Source organism: Juglans regia, chromosome 16, assembly GCF_001411555.2.
Source record: "Juglans regia cultivar Chandler chromosome 16, Walnut 2.0, whole genome shotgun sequence".
Taxonomy (NCBI): domain Eukaryota; kingdom Viridiplantae; phylum Streptophyta; class Magnoliopsida; order Fagales; family Juglandaceae; genus Juglans; species Juglans regia.
The window spans coordinates 4,681,389-4,691,416 of NC_049916.1; positions in this window are offsets into that span (position 1 = coordinate 4,681,389).

Sequence of the window (10,028 nt, forward strand, 5' to 3'; positions counted from 1 at the left end):
TCTATCATCTAATGCCACATCATGGGATGATAAGAAAAATGATGATGAGTAGATTTACCATATGGATGAATAGATTAGAGTATTTAATCTAATGCCACATCAAGAGATGCTCGTATTTATCTATATAGTCAAATGTTCATGGCATTAGTCAAATGTTCATGCCACATGTACAATGCTTAAAGAGAGCAACAACTTTGTAGATAAACAAATGCCCCTCTTTTTTTTGCTAAGCATGCTATTGCATCAAGATGCTTCTAAGTTATAAATCGGACTCATCTTAATTGAGATTATGAGCATCTCGGAAAACGATCTACTATCCTTTCATGTCATCCGCTTCCCTTTCATGCCCACTAATATCAAATGAGAGACAGAAAGATCAACCTTGAAAAGGGGAAAAAAAACAGTGCCATAAGAAATATGATATATCAAAAGTTTGAACCCACAAAGAATCTATATATTCTAAAATATGTAGAGATGAGTCAAAATCAAATAGGTGCACAACTTCATATATAGATCAAAGAGTAAGACGAGTGGAGAGTGGAGGTGGGTTACTTACTTTCTCCGGTCAAGTGCAACATTACATTCTGGTAATTCATTGATTCGATGTGATATTGATATGCAAGGGATTTGAACCATTATGTTGGAACTCTTGTTTCTTTTCTTCAATACATTCGTTTGGATTTCCTTCATCAATGTACAACTCCATTCTTCAATAAAATATAGGCAAAGAAAACCCTCAATAAGTATAAAGAAGATGAGAAAGTACCAAAGAAGCAAGTAATTAAGTATGAGAGGGGCTAAGATTCTTCTTATTGAAGAATTGCAGACAACCTCTTGAGAGAGCGGCTAGGGTTTCTTTTTTGTGCATACTCGGATGCTTTGAAGGGCGTATTTATACAGTTTGTAGCTAGGTGAGTGTAACCTCCCTTGGTTTCTGCAGGCCATATTTCCATAACTATCCATTTTTTAATAAACACAATTTTGTCCAGAATTATAAATTGTCACTTATTTTAATATTTTATTAGGTGTGACAATTCATATTTCTTGGTCGTGTTCATGCTGTTTCAAGTCATGAACATTTGACTATATGGATCAATACGAACATAACCTATTAAGCAGAATGGGTCAGACCTTTAAATTCTAACACGACTAATTTAAATAACTAGTCTTATCGTGTCGTCCGTTTTGACCATTTTAATAACTAATTATAAATATGTCAACACGATATGACTAATTTTAACTCATTTCAAGTTTTAATGGAATATTTTTAGTGTTATTAAACTAAACCTCATTTTTAAAGTTAGCCTCTTTAATTTTGGAGTCCCAAAAATAATATAGTTTTACAAATTGATTTTTTAAATGATTTTATTTCTCTTGAAAATATTTATTTTATGTTGAAAACTATAATTGTTTTTGGGGTCAAGAATAAAAGTTGGATTTTCAACTTAGTTTAGTTCCCTTTCCATTTATTCTATACTCTTTGTTTTCTTTTAGTCTCATTTTCTAAAACTATTTCTTAAAATTCCACCACAAGGACGGACGTTACTGTGTCTCTCTCTCCACATTTACTGTTATATTAAATGTTTATAATGACAATAAATGTTGAGTTCAATGTTGCCTAGCTACGTGTAGCATTAAATATAGTGAAGTCTACATATCATTCGTAGTTTTTTTATATTGTAAAAAATGTTTACGTTAGAATATTATAGAAAATCACACAAATATTTATAATGGCCATAGATGTTGTAATCATGGAGGATTACTATAAGATATATTAATTGTGAAGCATAGTAATTATGAAGGATAAAAAAAGAAACAAAAGAGAACCTACGCTGATAAGACCAACAAAAAGAGGAAAGGGAGATCTGAGGAGCATTTTAAGAAATAAATAGGAATGATCAGCTTCGTTTAGTACATAAACTCATCTCAACTTGTCATTACAACTTTTTTAAATCTCAACATAAAATATAATAAACAATTTAACTTTTTCAAATCTCAAAATAATAATAATATTAAAAAATAATATTCTGACAATATTTTATCATCTCAACTCAACTCAGTTTGACATCTAAATGCAACCTTAACTTACTATAAACGTTTTGCCTATTTCCATTGGGAATATATTTATTATCAATATTTTTATAAAATGTCATATAAATAAGATATGAACTAATCGGATAAAGATCTTACTTTTTTTTTTTTTCTGAATTATGAAGATTTAGAATGACCGTTATCAAGATAAAACTTTAGAAGATATTTATCATAAATTATCAATAATTTGGACAAAAGAAAGAAGAAAAAGTGGCTAAATATAACCATTGAAGGCATAGATATCAATTTGTTACAAAAGCAAATTATGTCCACATCTAAACTCTTTCTCTTATTTAGAAGATGAATGGATATCAATGTCTCAATAGGGTTACAATTTTGTAGGGAGTGTTTTCAATATATAAGTTACTCGATCGTTCAAATGTTTACATTGATAAAAAACGTGCATTTCTCACAAATTAGTACCTATTCATTCAACAATTGTATTCAACTATTTTCAAGTCTTAGTACGAACACAAATAACATATATTTTTTTATTTTACAACTTTGTAATAAAATAATATTGTTTTGGATTCTTATACTTCTGTTCTAACATAATCTTTTCAATTTATAATTCAAATTATTAAAGCTATCAACTTTTGTTATGGATTATTATTTTTCTAATAATTTATATTATCAGTTTTTATCAGCAGAAATCTTGATAAAATGGAAGGATTGCAATTATATGTGAAATGCATGACTCATCATGAACTCAACATGAATACAACACAAAATTAGTGTGTTTGGGTTTAGTATAAATAGGTTCGGGTCAAAACGGGTTGACCTGTTAAGATATGATTAATAAATGAATCAATAACAGGTTAACTAGCTTAAACCAAAATCGAATAACAATAAACTGTTTAAATTTTATTTCAAATTTACAATTTTATTATTGTTTGATTCTAATATTGATATTTTTTAATATGCTTATATTTTTATTATTAGAAATGTAATTCTGGACCTATGCTCATATTTGTTTCTGTTAGGTTTGTAATATTGATTTTATTATAGGTTAAAATCTGAAAATATTGATATATTTTGATAGTAGGTAGCCTTGTTTTTAGGTATTGTAGCTACTAATAAATATATATTTTAAATTTCATGTGAAATTATATTAATCGGGACAAATGCATTATGCAAGTTAGTTTAACATATTTTGGGTAAGTGAGGGCTGGCCTTTTCAATGGTTTTGGGTCTTGGGTTGGCCAATGACATGCATACATAGGCTAGGTCTAATTTTATGGTTTTGGTCCCTAAAAAATTAATAAATGGGCTTCAACTCAATTATTGAGCCTGATAGAAACTACGTTTTTTTTTGCCCTAGGATGTTTAACCCTAATACCCACTTCTTCTTTTCCTCTTCTTTTCTCTCTGTCTTCCTCCTAGCCACCCAGCCCTTATCCCCAGATTTTCTCCCTTTTTCTCTCTCCCCCGCAATCCCACTTCTCCCTATCCCAGCCCCTTCTCACGATGAGCATAGCAAGCCCACGGTAACAACCAGCCACACTGCCATTGATTGTAGTGTCTCAAACCTTTGCCACCACGCATTGTCAGCCTCTCCCTCCTCTCTCTCTTTCTCTCTTGCCATTTTACTAGGCTAGGGCTCTGCTGCCGTCCACCTTGCTATTTTAAATATAGCGGATACTTTTTAAATTGAGCCAAGTGTTTTAAAAATCTTCTAAATATTTTATAAGTCCAAAATTATTTTAATGAAGTACTTTTAGTGTTATTGAACTAAACATAATTTCTAAAGTTAGCCTCTTTAAAAATTAGGTTTGGTTCAATTACACTAAATGATATAGTTTTACAAATACATTTCATTTAAATAATTTTATTTCTCTTGGAGATATTTAGTAAGATTAATGTATTTTATTTATTTCCAAAACTCTAATTATTTTGGGGTCAAGAATTAAAGTTGGATTATCAACTTGGTCTATTCCCCATTCCATTTATTCTTTACTCATTGTTTTCTATTTCTCCCCTTTTACATATCTTGAGGAGAAAATGAAAGATTTTAAAAAAGTTAGTAATTTGCGTCTTATTTTTAAAAATTATTTTTTAAAATCCCACAATAAGGATGGGCATTACAATATGTCTCTCTCCACATTTAATATAACATTAATCGATGACTTCAATGTTATCTGTGTGTAGCATTAAATATAGTGAAGTCTACATATTATTTCTATTTTCTAAAATTGTAGAAAATCTTTAGGATAGAATATTATAGAAAATCATACAATGGCCATAAATGCTGTAATCACGGAGGATTACAATAAGATATATTAAATATGAAGGATAGAAAAAGAAACAAAACAAAACCTACTAACAAGACAAAACAAAAAAGGAAAGAGAGATCTGAGGATCCTTTCAATAAATTAATTAGGAATGAAATATCACTAATTTAGTATACACATTTCACCTATTTCCATTGGGAATAAATTTATTAAGAGTATTTCTTTCAATGTAAAATATGAACTGATATGATTGTCGGATAAAAATCTTAAAATTGTATTCTGAACTGAGTGAACGTTATTGAGAAAAAAATCTAGAAGATCTTTATCATAGATTATCTATAATTTGGTCAAAAGAAAGGCAAAAAAATCGCTAAATATAACCATAAGGAATAGATATCAATTTATTACAAATGCAAATTATGTTCATATAAAAACTCTTTCTCTTATTTAGAAGATGAGGGGATATCAATGTCTAAATAGGGTTAAGATTGCCAAGAGCCTGATGGTTTGATGGCATATGACCTGGTTGTCCAAATGAAAAATTTGAGTTCGAAACCCCGACCCGCCTTGTATAAAAAAAAAAAAAAAGGGATAAGACTTTGTGGAGTGTGTTTTCAATATGAAAAATTCTATTTATAAGCCTCGCCTCACACTCTACACACCATTTTTCTTTTTTAATTTTTTTTTCTCTTACCAAATGTGTGGTATATGGTTGATGAATAGAAGAATTCTATTATTTTAAGAAGAATAAAACCATTAAAAAAATAAAAAAAAATAAAAAAATAAAAGAAAGTGTGGTGTGTGATGTATATGCTTATGAGTAGCAAAACTCTTTCAATATATAAGTTACTTATTCAAATGTTAACATCATTGACAAACTTGTGTTTATCACAAATTAATACCTATTCATTCAAGAATTGTATTCAGTCATTTTGAGTATGTACAAACACAACTAATATATAATCATTTTATAATAAAATAATAGTTTTCTTAGATTATTATAATTTTGTTCTAACATAATTGTTTTAACCTATAATTCAAGTTTTTAAAGCTGTCAACTTTTATTATGGATTAATATTTTTTCTAATAATTTATAATATCAATTTTATTAGCAAAAATTCTGATAAAATGTAAGGGTGTCAATATTTGATATGACCCGTGAACCCCACATGAACATGACACAAAATTAGTTGGTTTCAGTTTAATATAAATGAGTTTAGGTCAAATCAGCTTGACCCATTAAGACACAATTAATAAATGGATCAATAACAAAACAATCCGCTTAAGCTAAAATCAATCTGCAATAACTCGTTTAAATTTTATTTCTAAATTAAAATTTTAGTACTGTTAAATTGTAATATTGATATTTCTTAACATGCTTATATTTTTATTATTGAGATTGTAATTCTAGACTTATACTAATATTAATATTGGTTTTATTATAGGTTAAAATCTGAAAAATATTGATATTTTTTGTTAGTAGGTAGTCTGAATGTTTTCTTTTTTACATATTGTAGCTACTAATAAATATTGATTTTAACTTTTATGTGAAACTATGTTAGTCGGGTTAAATCGATTTTGCACGTAGTTCAACCCATTTATATGAAATTGAATAAAATGAGTCGTGTCATGTTGACCCATTTAGGATTAGTTATTAAACGGGTCAAAACGGGTGACATAACATGACACGACTTATTATTTAAATGGGTCATATTAGGGTTTAAATGTCTGACCTGTTTAGCATAACGGGTCATGTTCGGGTTAATTCATGTAGTCGAAGGATCTTGGCTTGACTTGACAAGAACACGACCTGTGTATACGAATTACCACCCCTAATAAAATATTAAAATAATAATAATTTGAGTTCTAGCTGGAAAAAATTTTGTTTATTAAAATAGGGATAATTATGTAAATATGGCCTAATGCGGAGAAACCAAGGGCAATTATACTCGCCTCAAACTCTATAAATACGCCCGTTAGAGCATCCGAGTATGCATAGAAAAGAAACCCTAGCTGCTCCCTCTAGAGGTTGTCTGGAATTCTTCAATATGAAGAATCCTAGCCCCTTTCATACTTAATTACTTGCTTCTTTGGTACTTTCTCATCTTGTTTATACTTGTTGAGGATTTTCTTTACCTAGATTTTACGGAAGAATGGAGTTGTATACTGATGGAAGAAATCCAAACGAATGTATCAAGGAAAAGAAACAAGAGTTCCAAAGTATTTGGTTCAAATCTCTTGCATATCAATATCACATCGAATCAATGAGTTACCAGAATGTAATGTTGCGCCTGACCTGAGAAAGTAAGTAGCCCACCTCCGCCTTTTTCTTACTCTCCAATCTATACATGAAGTTTCACCTGTTTGATTCTGACTATTCTCTAAAAAAAAAATTATGGTTTTAGTGGACGAATTCTTGAACTATGGAATGATGTATGGTTTTATTGTGAATAAATACAAGCCCCTTCCCACCACCCAAAAAGTATTGCAGCATGTTCTTCAGGCATCTACAAACATCATTGCGATATTCTACTTTAATCATGTGTTATGCTGAAATTTTTAAGATTTTCTTGTGGTTTATATTTTAGGTGTTCACATTTAACAAGTTAGGGACTTCTAGGAATCCAAATAACATATGATTGGCAAGCTTAAATGAAAATATTCAGTCGAGTTCATATGAAAAAAGGTGGAGAAAGTAAAATAATTAAATATAAAACCCGTAGAGAATATATACATTTATATTGTTTGGTTATGAAAAACAGGTGGAGATAGGAGAGAGAGAGATATATCAGAGACTTTATTATTTTTCTTTTGTAGCGTTTTGATGGTTTATATGCACAGAAATAATCCTGACATCAATTCACACGTGGATAGGATGTACATGATATTTAGTATGAAACCCTATCAACATTGGTAAGAGATTTATAGGTTTTTGTAAGAAGAATTGAAAATTGAATTGGAGATCAACAATTTTTATATGCCATAAGAGGTTTAGAAGACATTAAATTATTGTACCATTTGAATATTCCTTCTAAAAAAGTATATAGCTGTATAATAATAGGATAATTTTAGGTATATTTGTGAAAATTGCTTTCAAATCACAAAATTAGTCATTAGATTTTTACTCAACAACTTCTTGTGTTTATAGTTTTCACAGATCACACTACAAGAAAACTGCTCAGTTTTGATCAGTTATTTCATGAGAAAATGATTATTTTTTGTCAAAATGAGTTTAATTTGATCGCAAAGTGTCCTTCTCGTAACATATAATTCATAAAAAAATGGTCATTTTTCTTGTAGTGTCAATTTATAGAAAAAATGAATAGAATTTGTTTTCAAGACTTTATTAGAGCTAGACTCGACATGCCAAGGCCATACGGCCATGCCTTGTTGATAATCCCATTAGCTTTTAAATTTTAGGAGAAAGTAAAGTAATTAAATATAAAATCTGTACAGATTATATTCATTTATATCATTTGGCTTTAAAAGGCAGGTGGAGATCATAAGGTTCAATCATGGAACTTCTTCTGGCTCTATTTAAGCCTCTATGTATGCACTTAGCAACATAACACAATACAGAGAGCTAAAGCTAAGGCGTTGGTCATACAAATTCAATGATCCACCGTCCGACCAGTCTTCATGATCTGCCGCACATTTAAGCTACAAAATGGAGGAGAGTCTAAAGATTCTCAGATTCTCAAACAAGAAGAGAATTAAAGGTCAAGACCAGCGTATAAACGCTTCATGGTCTCATCGAATCAGTGGATTACCAGAGAAATGTACTCCCTCTCTTACTCTCCACCCTTGTTACATTATTTCCTACATGCATGTTTCTATCAGGATAGATCTTATGTATACGTACATGCTGATGATAAAATTATATATTTCACATTGTGTTTTTTGGATCAGTTCCCATAGCATTTGCCCCTTGCATCGGGTTCAGCATGGGGAATTAAGTTGTTGGAAATGGGGAATCATGGTATTTTTCTTGTTCCTTTTCCGATATCAATGTTGTTTTGTTATCAATGTAAAATAATTAAATATAAAATAATTAATATGTTTACATTACTTTTCATTTTCTTCAGTTTTGGGTTGATATATTATCCATCCATGTTTCCAACCAGCGGCCTTGGGTTGATTAAGATCCATCCTTGGCATCCCCAACTGGAGCGAGGAAGTGGAGAGCATTGATTCACTCTGCCTTCACAAACAACATCATCAGAAAGGTTTGGGTGAGAACGAACAGCTGGCACAGCTCAACCATATGGACGGAGAGGTTTAGGCTGTTTGGCACTTTCTCAAAGTGTTGATCAATTGAAGAAAAACCAAGATCACATATAATGATGATGTTCTGGATCAGCGAGATACCAAATATTTCATTTTATATCATTGTAACGTGTACTTGTATTTTTCTTATCTATCTTGAACCGGATGTAAGACCTCTTTTTGTACTTCGTATATTAAAGCCTTTACATGGAGAGTTAAAAAAATAGATCCAACTCAGTTACATGGAGAGTTGATATTTTCGTGCAACACATGATCTTCATACTCTCTAATCTTAATTAGTTTAACAACAAATTGATGATCTCTATTGTTATATCCTTCTGTTTGAGTCACTTTGTTTCCTGTTGCTCATGAAACAATTGGCCTGACTTGAATAATTTTCATATTAATTAGTTGCACATGCATATTCACTTTGATGATTTTTTACCATCATTACAGTGGGCTGCATGATATAAATTCTGGGTCACTCACTGATTTTACTATATATCCCTTTTCACAGCAGACAGTTTGCTGTTCTGGGCCAGCAATTGCAGTAACATTTTGAAATTACTCCCATATGAAGATAGTATGGGATGATGCTGCTAGCGGTAATAGTTTTTCTCAACCACAAAAAGTCATGTGCCATTAGCAACGTGTACCCAAAGCTGATTCCCAATCAGCTGCAGCAGCAAGATCAGTTTGTCTTTTGTGTTTCTAGCTACCACCAGTCCATACTACAATTTTGAGAAACCTCCTCCAGATATAGTAGTTGTAACTTGGCAGATTCTTAATTCAAATGTTCTGGTTGCATGACCTTCCACTTAAGCATAACCATATAATTTGTCATGTAGCTGTTTCTGCATCTATGGTACTGAAAACTTTATGAAGAATTGACAATCTGCAATCTCGAGAGCAAGAATTCTGGTTACTGCATACGAATGTATTTTAGTTATGTGAAGAAGGTTGTAAAAGAGGATTTGGGTTATATCCTCATATGTGGGTCACTTTAAATGGGCCTCTTCAGAAGTTCAAGGAAGTCAACAAACATATATAATATAGAAAAAAATAAAAAAGAGATGCTTCCAACAAAACTCAAACTCACCCAATTAACACTTTGACAATTTTGATTCAAAAGAAGCCTGGGATTGATTTATGTTTAATATATGACTGCTGATTTGGGATTTGGAGTGACATTCCCTCGAAGAATGTCTCCTCAGTTTTCAAAACCAGTATTAGAAACGAAAAGAAAATTGGTACTTCTAGTAGGCATTGCTTTTCACAATACCAAACAATATAACAGTTTTACTTATATCACATGAAGAGCAACAACGTTTGTTAATCATACTCTCCGAATTTGCATGTAAGTTAGATTATTCTAGAAGCAAATTTCGTTATTGTCCGAATACCAAACAATAAAACAGGCATTTGTACATTTCATGAGCA